The sequence below is a fragment of the Camelus dromedarius genome, chromosome 7 (assembly GCF_036321535.1).
Source record: "Camelus dromedarius isolate mCamDro1 chromosome 7, mCamDro1.pat, whole genome shotgun sequence".
Lineage (NCBI taxonomy): Eukaryota > Metazoa > Chordata > Mammalia > Artiodactyla > Camelidae > Camelus > Camelus dromedarius.
The window spans coordinates 64,448,197-64,465,072 of NC_087442.1; the positions used below are offsets into that span (position 1 = coordinate 64,448,197).

At 38.4% G+C, this 16,876-nt stretch overlaps 1 long non-coding RNA gene across 2 annotated transcripts in view; it reads left to right on the forward strand.

Annotated features, from left to right (window-relative positions):
* LOC116153975 (uncharacterized) overlaps positions 1-16,876 on the forward strand; it is a 445,662-nt gene that overhangs the window by 82,202 nt on the left and 346,584 nt on the right. Inside the window, exon 1 of one of the 2 annotated variants that reach the window (XR_010381710.1) lies at positions 565-618. The exons of the other annotated variant lie outside the window; for it this stretch is intronic. This is a non-coding gene — a long non-coding RNA (uncharacterized LOC116153975). Of the gene's footprint in view, positions 1-564; positions 619-16,876 lie in introns of those variants that run through there. 2 annotated transcript variants of the gene reach the window in all.

Here is a 16,876-nt window from a genome sequence, read left to right on the forward strand (position 1 = left end):
CTGCTCTAATATTTCTGCCTCTTGGATAAAGGTAATTGAGATATCCAGTCTCTGAATTTTCCTCATTTCTGGATGTCATCCAATCCGGATTGTCTCCTGCTTCTCTCAGCTTTGCTTAAAATCACCCAGTCTGGAGTTCTTCCAAATTCCCCAAAATTCTAGAAGGGTCTCCCATGCTGCAGCAAGCTAAGTAAACTGACTTTCCTTGACTACAGGTGTTTTCTTTGTTGGTCTTTGATGGGCTTTGACACTTGGCTGCACATTAAAATCACTGGAGTGCTTTTAAAACTCTTGACATTCGGGCTGTACTCCAGACCAATTAAATTAGAATTTCTGGGCTTTAGGGCTGGGCAGCAGAATTTTAAAAAGCTTCTCAGATGATTTCAATGTGCAGTCAGAGTTGAGAACCACTGGTTTAAATGATTATATCAGAGGAGGAGGATGCACCGTGTAATAGCTGAGAGTTACTTGCATTCCTGCAATTTCAACCCTGATGTTATTTTGCGTGGGCTCTGCTTGTTGATGCTTGTGAAGTTGTCTTCATCTATTGAAGGGAGGGAGCTTGATGAGCTGGAAGAAATGCTTTCTCGATGATATTCATGATTAGCCTGGAAGAAGGTAGAGTGATATTGACAACAATCATATTTGGCTCGTGGAGTGAAAGCAAATGAGGTTATTTGAAAAGCTCCTTCAGTATGACTGAAATGGCAAGAGGCACACATTGTATTCTCTGTTCACATTACCTCGCTGGACCATCTAAATGTTAATGTTTTGATTTAACTATTGCTTTCTTTAATCTTTTCTTTCAGAACCGATGGTTAAACATTTTAATATGTTTGTTTCTAAGTATTTCTGTTAACAATGCAAATTAATTTCTTCCTCAGGGCAATAGTAATTATGCTGTAGAGGTTTAAGGAGGAGCATCTGAAACATTTATATGAATACTCTATAATATAATGCTTAATTAACTTGTGTTTGCCATGTGTGGGATTTAACGTAGTAGAGAAGAATTGGTGACAGAGACAGAAAAACAAAACAATCAGTTCTATAAAATATGCCTCCAGCTAGAAGATTAAGATTAAAATCAGACAAATTTTAACTTTTTCCTTTTTAGACTTGTTTAAGGCTTAAGGAACATGCTGTTCCTGGAGTATTGGACTATTCTGAGTCGAGCAACTTCATAGACACTTGAATTGTCTTGATTAGGTAGTTCAGATTTCGAATATCTGCTATTTGGTATTAAATATGATTTAAATTAATATTTGACCCAAGTTCATCCTGCCTCTGCAAAGAGGCAGACTAACTCATGTGACATTGCTGCTGGCCAAGCTTTGTTTATGCTGCACCTGGCAATGTAAGTGACCTGCAAGCTCAGTTCAGAGACTCATCATCAGTTTTTCCATCTTGGCTGCAAGAGCTGAGCAAGAGTTAAAAGTGATGAGGAAACCATCTTTGCTTATAATCTCATTCCAACAAGTAAATTTTATCTTTCTCCCCTCTGAATTTCAAAATAACTCACATTTAGCTTTGCTCCTTGAGGACTGGGTTGGAATTGAGGATCAGTTGATACATTTAGGTTCATGGATTGTTCAAAGTTGTTGTTGGGGTATAGTTAAACTGGATTCTGACTTATACCTTTTTCATATAAACATTTCTATCACTGTTTCTCTCTGTTGTCATGATATCTGAGAATCTATCTAACCCTCTAATTTCATGAGCTGGTGAACAGATGACCATAACTCTATGTGAGTGGTTGAGTGTTATAATGAAACAAACCAGTCCAACAATCTGATACATATTATTGCAAACTTGGTTAGCTGTTTAAATGAATGCCTGTAAGTAAGATGACTTTTATATAGCTGAACTGAGTTTTCTTTTGTTGGTTTTCTATTGTTAGTTCTCATGTGTCTATATAAGATGCGTCACCGACAGTGTATATCCCTAAGATGATGTACTTTCATATTCTCTACTGTCCCTTAAAAAAAATTTTTTTTTCCTAATGGAGTTACTAGGGATTGAACCCAGGACCTCATGCATACTAAGCATGCACTCTACCACTGAGCTATACCCATCTCCCCTAACTTCCCTTTTTAAATTTATGCCTTTCCAAGAGTCTAGGCTCTCAGAATTAGGTTCTTGATGTCTAGGGTATCAAAGGGTCAAAGAAAGCCAGACACTCTGGGAAGTGAGGCTGGGACTGCCAGCCTGGTAGCCTAAGCCATTTAAGGGAATGAGAAACCATTTCACTGGTTCTCAATCCTGGCTTCATATTAGGATCCTCTGGGGTGCTTTTAAACATTGGTGGCTAGTGCTCTGCTCATCTCCAGAGAATTTGAATTAATAAATCAGGGATAGGGCTGAGGCTGAAAGATGATCGAAGTTCTGTGCTTTGGCGTGACAGCTCCTGGATTCAGTACTAGGAGAAGCCAGGTCCTCCCATCCACAGCGGACACAAAGCCCTGGGTGAGTCCACACAGTAAAGCGGGGAGAACGCTGGCCTGAGAGTCCAGGAAACCTGATATTTAGACTAGCATCACCACTGATAAGCTCTGCTACTTTCAGGCATATCATTTCAGCTCTCCGACTTTTAGTTTTCTCATATAGAAAGTTAAAAAGTTTAACTATGTTACCTTTTTAGAACTGAGTCTACGATTTTAGCTTTCCATTAAAAAAATCTTTACATATGTCTAGTATATATACTAAGAAGGAAAAAACCCTTAAGTAATTTCATATATTTGAACAGAGGGGCTACCAGGGCTAAATTAGTCTAAAAGATTTAAAATAATTTAATTTTAATTTATAATCAATATTTAAATAAGTTCTAACTTTGATAGAATTAGTTAGTGATCCTAAGAGATGAGATTCTAGATGTATAAATTCTTGAATTTTATCTATTCCAAGAATAGCGGGAGTTAAAATAAATGATCACAGAATCCAAATGACTATTCCATGAGGTATATGATATTACAGAGACAGTTTTTGCAATTATAGATATTCAATTATAGATGATTTTTAAAGTTGGTTTCTTCAGCATCTGAATATACTTTACTTTAAGAAGTTTTAAGTCTTTTGGTTTGCATAGTAGAGAAGGAGTGGAGGAGGGTGCTATTTCAACCATTATATTAGCAGTCATTATACATTCCCATCAGAATTTTTTTTTAAGCAATGTCTTTAAAAACAGAAGAGACAATTTGACCTTTTATTTTGGAGAAGGACGGGGGTGGGACTGGAGAGTATAGTTCTGCCTTTCCTTCTCAACCAGAAGAAAAAAAAACCTTTAAAAATAACCCACCAATTTTCCACCATTATATTTTAAGCCACAGGAGCTTGTGAGTTATCTTTCATCCCAGTTCTATCACATAACCAGAGAAATTACACAGCATCTCCCAAAGGAGAGGTCTAGCTGGGAAGCAATTCAAACAAAAATATATTATAGAAATGTGATTGTTCGGGGTGTCATTGTAACAGTTACTCATCTTTGTCCCTTAATCTACAGTTTTCTCACTCATCTCTTCGCTTTATCTTTTATGTGTCTGTGCTTTTGCACGTGGCAGGAAGAGTGGCCATGGGACAATGGTCAAGGAATTTATTGGACTTAAATGTCACTGAGTTGTTATCTGTAAAACCTCTGCAGATAGAAGGCATTTGAATTTGAATATTCTCCCTCTCCTTTTGATTTGCATCCTTGGAAACAAAGCTAGCTGTATTCAAGAGTAAATGGACTTTATTTTAATACTAGACCGTAAAAACAATTCGCCTTCTAAAAGGTGAGCAGTGTTCATTCAGGGCAGCCATCACTATAGCACATACTTCCTTATAGGACCATATTTCCAATGAAAAAGAATGGCATCTATTTGACATATCATATAATAGATAGCAGGATAGAATATTTACAGTCTGGCTTGTGTTGGAGAGTTAGGAAATATGGAATTCACTGCGTCACCTATTTATTATTGTTTAAGAAACCACCTGAAACAATAGCCATTTTTTTTCCCTTGTAGGTAAATAATTTAGGCTAGGCTTGGCTGGGTTCTTCTGCTGATCACTCTTGGATTCGCTCATGTGGCTACATTCTATATCTCTAGTGGGACTGGATAATACAAGGTGGCTTCACTGACATATCTAGGAGTTGATACTGGCTGATTGGCTAGGGGTCTTAGTTGAGATGACTCATCTCTTCTCCATGTGGTCCCCTGTTGTCTGATTGACTACTCTGGGTTTCTTCATGGCAATATCAGGGCAGCATTCCAAAAGGGCAAAAAAAAAGAAGCTGGAAAATCTCTTGTTGCTTAGGATTTGAAGTGCCCCCTAGGCCTGCCCAGACTCATGGGTTGGAAAAATAAACTCCATCCCTTGTTGGGAGGAGTAACAAAGTAACATTAAAAAGGGATGTGCATACAGAGGTTTGAGAAATTTTTATAGCCTTTTTTGAGGCAACCTACCATAATCTGCCTTCTGGCAACAATAATTCACATTTCTTCCAAGTGAAAATATAATCACTCCTCCCCCAAAAGTCTTATATTTATATCATCCTTGAAGTCCAGGATTTCATCCTCTAAATCAAGTCCAGTTGTGGATGAGGTTCATTCAGTGCAGCTCCTTGGTTATGACTCTTCTTGGTTTGAAACTTGTGGATAAGTATTTTTTTTTCCCTGTCCCATTCATGGTTTATTGAAGGATAACAATATTCTTTTTTTAAAACATTTTTTTTATTGATTTATAATCATTTTACAATGTTGTGTCAAATTCCAGTGTTCAGCACAATTTTTTAGTCATACATGGACATAAACACACTCATTGTCACATTTTTTTCTCTGTGAGCTACCATAACGTTTTGTGTATATTTCCCTGTGCTATACAGTATAATCTTGTTTATCTATTCTACAATTTTGAAATCCCAGTCTATCTCTTCCCACCCCCACCCCCTTGGCAACCACAAGTCTGTATTCTCTGTCTATGAGTCTATTTCTGTCCTGTATTTATGCTTTGTTTTTGTTTGTTTGTTTGTTTGTTTTTTAGATTCCACATATGAGCGATCTCATGTGGTATTTTTCTTTCTCTTTCTGGCTTACTTCACTTAGAATGACATTCTCCAGGAGCATCCATGTTGCTGCAAATGGCATTATGTTGTCAGTTTTTATGGCTGAGTAGTATTCCATTGTATAAATACACCACATCTTCTTTATCCAGTCACCTGTTGATGGACATTTAGGCTGTTTCCATGTTTTGGCTATTGTAAATAGTGCTGCTATGAACATTGGGGTGCAGGTGTCATCCTGAAGTAGGGTTCCTTCTGGATACAAGCCAAGGAGTGGGCTTACTGGGTCAAACGGTAAGTCTAGTCCTAGTCTTTTGAGGAATCTCCACACTGTTTTCCATAGTGGCTGCACCAAACTGCATTCCCACCAGCAGTGTAGGAGGGTTCCCTTTCTCCACAGCCTCTCCAGCATTTGTCATTTGTGGATTTTTGAATGACGGCCATTCTGACTGGTGTGAGGTGATACCTCATTGTAGTTTTGATTTGCATTTCTCTGATAATTAGTGATATTGAGCATTTTTTCATGTGCCTTTTGATCATTTGTATGTCTTCCTTGGAGAATTGCTTGTTTAGGTCTTCTGCCCATTTTTGGATTGGGTTGTTTGTTTTTTTCTTATTGAGTCGTATGAGCTGCTTATATATTCTGGAGATCAAGCCTTTGTCGGTTTCATTTGCAAAAATTTTCTCCCATTCCATAGGTTGCCTTCTTGTTTTACTTATGGTTTCCTTTGCTGTGCAGAAGCTAGTAAGTTTCATTAGGTCCCATTTGTTTATTCTTGCTTTTATTTCTACTAGGAGAAAATTTTTGAAGTGTATGTCAGATAATGTTTTGCCTATGTTTTCCTCTAGGAGGTTTATTGTATCTTGTCTTATGTTTAAGTCTTTGATACATTTTGAGTTGATTTTTGTATATGGTGTAAGGGAGTGTTCTAGCTTCATTGCTTTATATGCTGCTGTCCAGTTTTCCCAACACCATTTGCTGAAGAGACTGTCTTTATTCCATTGTATATTCTTGCCTCCTTTGTCGAAGATTAGTTGACCAAAAGTTTGTGGGTTCTTTTCTAGGCTCTCTATTCTGTTCCATTGGTCTATATGTCTGTTTTTGTACCAATACCATGCTGTCTTGATGACTGTAGCTCTATAGTATTGTCTGAAGTCTGGGAGAGTTATTCCTCCAGCCTCTTTCTTTCTCTTCAGTAATGCTTTGGCAATTCTAGGGCTTTGATGGTTCCATATAAATTTTATTATGATTTGTTCTAGGTCTGTGAAATATGTCCTGGGTAATTTGATAGGGATTACATTAAATCTGTAGATTGCCTTGGGCATTGTGACCATTTTAACAATATTGATTCTTCAATCCAAGAGCATGGGATATCTTTCCATTTTTTAAAGTCTTCTTTAATTTCCTTCATCAATGGTTTATAGTTTTCTGTGTATGATTCTTTCACCTCCTTGGTTAGATTTATTCCCAGATATTTTATTACTTTGGGTGCTATTTTAAAGGGGATTGTTTCTTTACTTTCTTTTTCTGTTGATTCATCGTTAGTGTAAAGAAATGCAACTGATTTTTGAACATTAATCTTGTAACCTGCTACCTTGCTGAATTCTTCAATCAGCTCTAGTAGTTTTTGTGTGGCCCTTTTAGGGTTTTCTATATATAGTAACATGTCATTGGCATATAGTGACACTTATACCTCTTCTTTTCCAATTTGGATCCCTTTTATTTCTCTCTCTTGCCTGATTGCTGTGGCTAGGACTTCCAGGACTATGTTGAATAGGAGTGGTGATAGTGGGCATCCTTGTCTTGTCCCAGATTTTAGTGGGAAGCTTTTGAGTTTTTCACCGTTGAGTACTATGCTGGCTGTAGGTTTGTCATATATAGCTTTTATTATGTTGAGATATGTTTCCTCTATACCCACTTTGGCGAGAGTTTTTATCATAAATTGGTGTTGAATTTTATCAAACGCTTTTTCTGCATCAATTGAGATAATCATGTGGTTTTTGCCCTTTCTCTTGTTGATGTGATGTGTTACATTGATTGATTTGCATATGTTGAACCACCCTGTGTCCCTGGGATGAATCCCACTTGGTCATGATATATAATCTTTTTTATGTGTTGTTGGATTCTTTTTGCTAATATTTTGGTGAGGATTTTGGCATCTATGTTCATCAGTGATACTGGCCTATAATTCTCTTTTTTGGTAGTGTCTTTGCCTGGTTTTGGTATCAGGGTGATGGTGGCTTCATAGAATGATTTTGGGAGTATTCCCTCCTTCTCAATCTTCTGGAAGAGTTTGAGAAGGACTGGTATGAGTTCTTCTTTGTATGTTTGGTAGAATTCCCTGGTGAAGCCATTCAGTCCTGGACTTTTATTTGTAGGGAGGTTTTTAATTGCTATTTCTATTTCCTTTCTAGTGCTCAGTTTGTTCAAGTGGTCAGTTTCTTCTTGATTCAGTCTTGGTGGACAGTATGTTTCCAGAAACTTGTCCATCTCCTCTATGTTATCCAGTTTGGTTCCATACAGTTTTTCATAATATTCTCGTATGATATTCTGTATTTCTATTTTATTTGTTGTAATTTCTCCATTTTCTTTTCTTATTTAGCTAATTTGTGCTCTCTCTTTTTTCTTCTTTGTGAGTTTGGCCAGAGGTTTGTCGATTTTATTTACTTTTTCATAAAACCAGCTTTTGGTTTGGTTGATTTTTTCTATGGTCTTGTTAATCTCTATTGTATTTATTTCCTCTCTGATCTTTATTATTTCCTTCCTTCTGCTGCTTTTTGGGGCTTTTTGTTCTTCTTTTTCTAATTGATTCAGGTGGTGGGTTAAATTGTTTATTTGAGATTGTTCTTTTTTGAGGAAGGCCTGTATCGCTATAAACTTCCCTCTTAGCACTGCCTTTGCTGTGTCCCATAGATTTTGAGTGGTTGTGCTTTCATTGTCATTTGTCTCAAGGTATTTTTTAATTTCAGCTTTGATTTCCTCATTGACCCATTGTTTTTTCAATAACATATTGTTTAATCTCCATGCTTTCCTTTTTTTCTCCTTTGTTTCTCTGTTGTTGATTGCCAGTTTCATGGCATTGTGGTCAGTAAAGATGCTTGAGATAATTTCTATCTTCTTAAAATTGTTGAGGTTTCTTTTGTGTCCAAGTACATGATCGATCCTGGAAAATGTTCCATGTGCACTTGAAAAGAAAGTATATCCTATTTTTGGGGGGTGTAATGCTCTGAAAATATCCACCAAATCTAGTTTTTCTATTATAGTATTTAATTTCTCTGTTGCCTTATTTATTGTCTGTCTGGAAGATCTGTCTAGTGATGTTAATGCAGTGTTAAAATCTCCAACTATGTTTGTATTCCCATCAATATCCCCCTTTATCTCTGTTAGTAATTGTTCTGTGTACTTAGGTGCTCCTATATTGGGTACATATATATTAACGAGTGTAACAGCCTCATCTTGTATCACTCCTTTAATCATTATAAAATGTCCTTCTTTATCTTTCTTTATGGCCTTTGTTTTAAAGTCTATTTTGTCTGAAATCAGTACTGCAACACCTGCTTTTTTGGCTTTTCCATTTGCATGGAATATCCTTTTCCATCCTTTCACTCTCAGTCTATATGTGTCCTTCTCCCTAAAGTGGGTCTCTTGTATACAGCATATTGAGGGTTCTTGCTTTATTATCCAGTCTGCCACTCTATGTCTTTTGGCTGGAGCATTTAGCCCATTAACATTTACAGTAATTAATGATAGATGTGTGTTTATTGCCATTTTGAACTTATCTTTGCAGTTGAATTGGTATTTCCTCTTTGTTCCTTTCTTCTTCCTTTTGTGGTTTAGTAATTTTTCTTTGTATTATCATGGATTTTATTTAGTTTTTGTGACTCCCTTGTAAGTTTTTGGCTTGTGGTTACCCTTTTTCGTAAATCTATTAGCCCATTACTATAACTATTTTTATGAAACTGATAGTAACATGATCTCAAACCCATCCTACTGTTAAAAAATTTTTAAAAAGAAAGAAAAAAATATTCTATTTCCCTGCCTCCCTCTCCCAGTCTCAGTGATTTGTATGTCTTCTTTTATAATTTAATTTTTATTTTATTTGTAATTCATGAATTATCACCTTTCCAGTTGTGAGTTTCTCATTTCTGTAGCATCCTGCTGCTTTTCTATTTAGAATAGACTTTTCAATATTTCTTTTAGCATGGGTTTAGTGTTGCTAAACTCCTGCAGCTTTTTCTTGTCTGTGAAATTCTTTATTTCTCCTTCTATCCTAAAGGATAGCCTTGCTGGATAAAGTATCCTAGGCTGCATCTTTTTTTCATTCAGGACTTTGAATATATCTTGCCACTCCCTTCTGGCCTGTAGTGTTTGTGTAAAGAAATCAGCTGAGAGCCTTATGAGGGTTCCCTTGTAACTTACTCTTTGCTTTTCTCTTGCTGCCTTTAGAATCATTTCTTTATCCTTGACTCTGGCCATCTTGATTATGATATGTCTTGGTGTGGGTCTGTTTGGGTTCTTCCTGTTTGGGACCCTCTGAGCCTCCTGTACTTGGATATCTGATTCCTTCTTTAAGTTTGGGAAGTTTTCAATCATGATTTCTTCAAAAACCTTTTCAATCCCCTTTGATCTTTCTTCCCCTTCTGGGACCCCTATTATGCAAAGATTGGGACACTTTATATTATCCCATAGGTCCCTTATGCTATTTTCATTATTTTTTATTTGTTTATCTTGTAGCTCTTCTGAATGGGTCCTTTCTGTTGTCCTGTCTTCTAGGTCACTAATTCGTTCCTCTGCATTATCTAGTCGGCTTTGCACAGCTATTAGATCATTCCTCATCTCTGTCAATGAGTTTACCCATTCTACTTGGCTCTTCTTTATAGCTTCAATTTCATTTTTGACATATTTTATATCTCTAAACACTATCTCTTTTAGTTCCTTCAGCACTTTGATCACTCCTTTTTTGAAATCTTGATCTAGTAAGCTATCGATATCTATTTCATTGATCTTTCTTTCAGGGGATTTCTCTTGTTCTTTTAATTGGGAAAGGTTTCTCTGCTTCTTCATCTTGCTCATACCTCTCTGGCACTGTGGTTTATGGAGTATCAGTTATCTATTTGGTCCTTAAGGAGTTTATCTATCTAATGCCTATTTAGGAATAAGACTTAGGAAAAAAAGAAAAAATAAGAGAGAGAGAAAGAATTTTAAAAGAAGGGAGAAAGAGGGTTTGAAAACAGTGTATAATGAATAATAGAAGAGCGAGTTGAAGCAGAATATTAATTGGGTTGAGACGTCCTTTTAAAACCTTTAAAAAAAAGGGGGAAAGATGAAAAGATGTATTTGAAACCTGTGTCTAATCAATAACAGGACATCAAAACCCAAGAGAAATAGAAATGAATTAAGAAGTAAAAATTAAGAGGGTAATAGAAAATAGAACAGGTAAAAACAGATTTAAAAAAAAAGGGGGGGGGGTGTCAGTGTTCTCCTGGAGTCTGTGTGCTTTTAATGTGAAGTCTTTCTGTCTTTGTCCTGTTTTGGAAGCTCAGCTTGCTGTTTCCAGAGGCCCTCCATTGGCACCCTCTTCTGTGCTTCTCTCAGTACCTGTCGGCAAGCAGATCGTGCCTCCTCCCAACACTGGGTCAGCTGCAGCTGTCCTTTGCTGTGGGCGGGCGGGTCACTGCCCCTCCCGATGCCGCAGTCAGATGTTGCAGACTGGCCAGGTAGGAGGGCGGGTCGTGTCCGCTCCCAGCACCTCGGTCAGGGGCTGTGTTCCTGCCCGCAAGGCGGGGGGCCAATCTCCCTCTCCCCGCGCTGGTAGCTCCGCTGCTCTGTGCTGCTGCGCGCTCCTCCTCTGGTCGGCGCTCCGCAGGTGGGCTTGGGGAAGACTGAGGGACAGCCTTGTCCCTGCTCCGGGCCAAAACTCAGCTCCTTGTTTGTCTTTGCGGAGCAAGTTCTCTGAGGGACCAGGATGGAAGGATCCTACCTGCCTCGGGCTGTAGGCCAGTCTCAGTCTGGCCTTTGAGGCTGCTAAACCCTTCCGTGCGGATGCAGGTTTCGCCCCCACCCCCGCCTGGATGCTAAGCACCGGAGGATATGGCGGCTGTCCCTGAGCCCCGCCTCTCTTCCCCCGAAAACTTTCCGCGGGTTTTCAGAGATGGGGGTATGCACCCTTCCCCCCAGGGCACATCAACCGTGTTGTTTTATGGAGGGCCCAGGTTGTTCTGCCCTGTACACCCACAGCCACAGCGTGCAGCCCCTTGCAGTCCCCTGGGGCTGCCTCAGTGCAGCCGCCCCCATCCTCCGCCCAGCTTGGGCAGCCTGGCCCTGCCCTCAGCTGCCGGCCTGCGTCTCAGGCTGGGTGTCGGGGGACGCTCTGTGCCCGTTTAGCTTAGTTCTGTCAGTCAAGGGCTGCTCTTTACAGATCCGAGCCTCGGAGGCTCCCCCTCCGTCCCGCTGGCCTCTCAGTGGGAGAGGGGAGACCCAGCGAACGAGCGCTAGTCCTCCTTTGCTGCTCCCTCCCCACGGGACCCGTCCCGCTCTGCTTTGCCTTTTGTTCTTTTTTTTTTTTTCCTTTTCTCCTACCAGATTTTTGGTGTCTTTATCTTTTGAAGAGGGCGATGTCCTGTCAGAGTTCCGCAGGTGCTCTGGTTGGCTGAGTGGGTCTGTGGATGTGAGTCTTGGTGCATTTGTGGGAGAGGGTGAGCTGTGAGCGTCCTTCTAGTCTGCCATCTTCTCTCTCCCCCCATGGATAAGTATTTTTTAACTGTATACACGACATATCGTGAACAAGGATAACTGCAGGAGACATTTGCATTCAGAAAGGGGCAGAATGGAAACACAACAGTCATCTGCCCATGGAAGTTCTGAAATCTAACTAAGCATGTGTCGCCAGGCTTCTCTATTCTAGAAGCCAAGAATGTTCCTTGATTAGAGACTATTTTAACCCCAGTGGATTGATTCCCTAGTTCATTGTTCTCAACTCTTGGTTTAATCCTCTGAGATCTTTCCTTTTTTTTTTTTACAAGAAATGGCCTGTTTGTAATTAAGTTATTTTCTCAGCTTGCTTCTTGCACATAGAAAGCTGGAAGCCTGTTGGTCCTTTTTCATTTTGAATTATAGTCCTTTTTAGTATAAGCAGGAGGTGCATTTGGTAGTACAACTGTCTTAAAACCTTTGTGCATTTCCTATAAATCTTATCAGGGTATACTACATACCGCCAGAGTCACACCATAACTCTTTTTCAGATGGATCCTTATATCTGTGTATCAGCATGTTGTGGGACAGTGCCCTTAATGTTGTTAAAGTTCTTTGTCTATCTGAGAGAGTCTATTATGGTCCATCTTAAATATTTCTGAGGTTAAACAAAGGGTTTTATACCCATATCTTTGATTTGATCTTTGCTTGAGGTCATTTCTTAATTTTGGAATCCTTTGCCAACTGGATAGCCTGGGAGTAAGAAATAGGCTTATTTTCCAACCTAGCAACTTTCTTTAAATTCTCCTTGCAAACAATAAGTTTCTTCTAACATTCTTTCTTTTTTTTCCCCATTGACTTGTTATGTGCAGTTAGAAACACCCATTGTTCTGACTTGCAATTTCCTCAGCCAGTTCAATAAGTTCATTAGGCACATTTTCTAACTTTCAGATTATTGTATTTTTTTTTATCATGCAACAGTATGGCATTACTATTATGATTTAACATGTCTACCACTGTATAACAAGGGTTACTCTTTTTCCAGCCTCTAACCGTATTTTCTCTCCCCAACTCCTTTTCAGGGCTCCATTCACAATTTCCTCATCACTTTTTAGACTCCGTGTATCTCCTGATCCAAAACCAATGGTAAACGTTCCAGGTTTTGTTGCAGCATCCCATTTCCAGTGCCAATTATGTATCAGTTATCTATTGTTAGATGACAAGCCACTTCAAAGCCTAGTGGTGTAACACAAAGCATTCATGTGCTTATAATTATGAGGGTATGCAATTTGCGCTGGACACAAGTGAGTAGCTCTTTTTTCTGTCTCACCTGGGATCACTCATGTGGCTTCAGTTAACTGGCAGCTTGATTGGGGCTGGATGGTCGGAGATGGCCTCACTCATGTATCTGGCAGTTGTTGGTGGGCTGCTGGCTGGTTTATCTGGAGGGCTTTAGCCAGGACAGTGTGGTCACACGGTCTTTCATGCTCCTAGAGTCTGGTCTTCTTCCTATGGAAGTTCCAGTGCAATGTTCCAAGGGGGCAAGAGCAGTTGTTGAAAGGTTTCTTGAGGCTTAGACTTAGGAGTCACAGCCATCACTTCCACCACGTTCTACTGGCCCAGTCAGGTGACAGGGATAGCTCAGATTCTGGGTGTGGGGAAATAGTATCTACCTCTTGATGGAAGAACCCTTAAAATCACATTGCAACGTGATAATGTGCCTATGAGGAAGGGAAGAACTTGCATGGCTCTCTTTGTAAACAATCTACCTTAAAATGATCTACCTTAGAAAACAATCTATCATAAATATTTAAAGGTATGTTTACACTTTTAAATTAACTAAAATTCTGCAGAATATTCTACTCTTTTGAATAAGTGTGAAGAGAAGATGGTACAGGTGTATACACATAAAAAGTATATTCTGTTCCTTTGGGAGATGAAATACGGGGATAAGTGATTCAAGACAATATAAAAGCTGGCCTAGAAACAAATGAGCATGTATCTAACTGTCCATTTTTAGACACAGAAAATTATGAAAAAATATCACTTCTTTTCCCCCAAAGCTAAGATTTTCAATCTATTCTCTGACTATATACCTTTGAAATAGTAGCTTCTGATTTTCTCATTTTCTTTCTTCTTGATAGCTTAACATAATACAGTTCTTCATTACCTCTTTATCTCCTGGTCTAGTTTTCCATGAAGCTAGACAACCTTCTTCTAGAGTTTTCAAATAGATTTATCATTTACTTTGAATAATTGAACATTAAAAATATCTTCTATGAGGCTTTGAAATGTCATTTTTGTATGTGCCACTTATTACATGATTTACTTTTGTTAGTCACTTTTGGGAAACACCAATTGATGTTTGTTTATTGAGGTTCCATGGGGGAATAAATTTACTGGGTTAATGATAACACTGTTTTCATAGCTAGAGAAAAAAAAATACCATTGAGAAAGCCTTTTTGTTTTGGATATACTACACTTACCTGCCCTGTTCAGCGTGAGACTTCCAAAAGGTTATGCTTTTAAAACAGAGGCTTCAGGGAGACTAGACTGGAAATAAGGAGAGCCTGCAAATAAAGTAGAGGCTGAAATGAGAAGGAAGGCAAGAATGACAAGGTGAAGCCCAAAACTCTGTTGGTAATAGGAGTTGAGAAGGATTCTGAATAGGCATTGATAGTAATTTCATTTAAGTGGCAAGAGGCAGAAATTAGCGGGGGAGGAAAGTAAGTTTCATTTATCCTTTTGCAACATTATGCGTCTTTTAAAAATGCTTGTAGTTTTGAAGATGATTAAAGCAATTACTGTTCAACTAAATACCTAGTATTTCCTTAGGTATTATATTTGAGCCTTGTCTCTGTGCTAAGAAGCTTTCACTCTGGCATCAGAATGCTGACATATTATGTCGAGATGAGAAACTGAAAAGTCAGCTGCCGTCTTCACTTGGAATATGACACTTAATCCTTCATTGTATAACCTTGCAGCTTAGGAAAAAAAGTATTTAAGAAAGGTGAGAGATTGAAAAGCTATAAATTTTAAAACTTTCCAGCACCAGTAACATTAAGTTATTGTTGCAGTCCCAGAAATGGTTTATTTGGAATCATTTATTATGCTTGATGAACTCACTGAAAACCATGAAAGGAGCACTCTTTTTCTTTCTGTGCCCTTCCATAATGATACTTACTGTTTGCACAGCGATCATTCAATTTTCAGAGATGCTCGCTACCTTCTCCTGCTGATTAAATTCCTGTTTGGTTTCACTGCCATGTCTGTTGGATTAAATTAACAAGTTCTGTTTGCTTTGGTGAGAATGACCTGCACCAACCTTCAGCCTGTACAAAATAATAATCTGTTCAATGATATATTGATTCAATGCTCTTTATCTTCTTTTAAAGAAATGTGCAGTGAAAATGTTATCTTCTGCTTGCTAGAATTTGAAGACCTTTATAGCTTATTTTAATATGTTGGAGACCTTGATCTTCCACATCTAATAACTCCTTTCTCTCTGCTGTTTTTAATGGCTATTATTCTAAAGGATCACCAAATCTTGATTACTCTAAGGAAAGACTTGAACATGATCTTTTAGTCTATAAAATGCCTCACTCTTGGAAATTATCTACATCAAAGAGCCAATTAAGAAAGATTAAAACCTTTCTTTTTTAAAAGTAAATCCAATTTTTATTGGATTGCATTGTTCTGTCCCTCTTTTATTTGCTTTACAGCTAACAGCTAAGATGTTTGAAGAAGTTTTTGAAGAAAATGAATTAAAAATTTTGATATAAAAAGACTTGAAAGTATAACAAGATTTTATAAATTTTACGTGGAACCTAAGACATTGCAAGCATTATAGCAAGCATTAGAAAATTAAAATGACATTTTCTGAATTTCAATAAAAAAGAATGGCAATGGTAGAATAAGGAAGAGGACCTGAGGGCAGAGTAGTGTGGCAAAAACATCAACAATTGATATAATCCAGGGATTAAGCTATGGTATATAGTTTGTGTATTTTCAAATTTGTGTATCCCCCTGCCTGCTCATCCCTGTTACTTCATTGTGACAGATAAGGTAAGTGAGGACCAAAGAGATTAAGTAACTTGTCTAAAAGCATGCATAGTACACAGGTGAACTGACATCTACCATTTGACCTAAGTCAGTTTAGCTCTAAAGCTCATTCTCTTCTTAACAAAGCATCCTGTCTCTGAGATCTAACTACTTCCAAATTTTCAACTCTCTATCCTACTTTCTGCACAAAAACATGACCCATGATTCTGCCTACCCTGTAATAGGCACACAATAACATAGGTTATTTGGGAAACTTTCTAGTTGTGACCAAATTAGGTTTTTATCTTATGTACCTACAGAGGAACTGTCATCTCCATTTGCACAGTCCTTCCTGCCCTTCTCTCCACTTCTCTACTGCCTCAATGCCACCCTTGGTGTAAGATGATCTCGGGTACGGCAGGTGCTTTACCCCACAACCTTTATCAATTGTTCTTTCCATCTGAGGTCCTGCTATAGTGAGTGAGAAATACATTTATTGAACTTATAAGACAGAACAACCAAGCTCCTTTAATACTGATAGTGAAAGCAATGTGTTTATTTACAAAACCAAAGCAGTTACAGTGGGTTTGAAAGGAACACCTTAATCGGCAGAACTATGTATCTGAACAAATCATATTTATTCACAGATCAGACAGATACATAAATCCTATTACTGCATTACCCACAAGATAATTAATACCTCTCTTTCTTATCTCTGAACAAATTGTTTGGCCAATCTGAATATCCAACTTTACCTTCTTAGATATCATGAAATAATTCCATATCTTTCTCAGTTGTAATTTCCTGGCTCCCCCCAAAACCATTCCTCACTTTCTTGTTTGCCATCCCCACCATCCTGAAGTCTGTGGGCCAGTCTGATGTTCTTGACTTCCTGCTGGCCTTTTTCCTGATTGTGTATTGCTCAGAGTAGTCTGCCACTTCCCCTGGAGGTAACCACCCAGCAGAGGGTGGGGTAAAGAATTTGGTCACGCCATCTCTGAGCCCTTTGGTTTTCTTGTTGAACTTGAAGGGAACTCTGCCATCTCTGCAGTCATCCAAGACATCTGTTTGCTCTAAATATCCTTCTTATGATGATGCTGATTGGC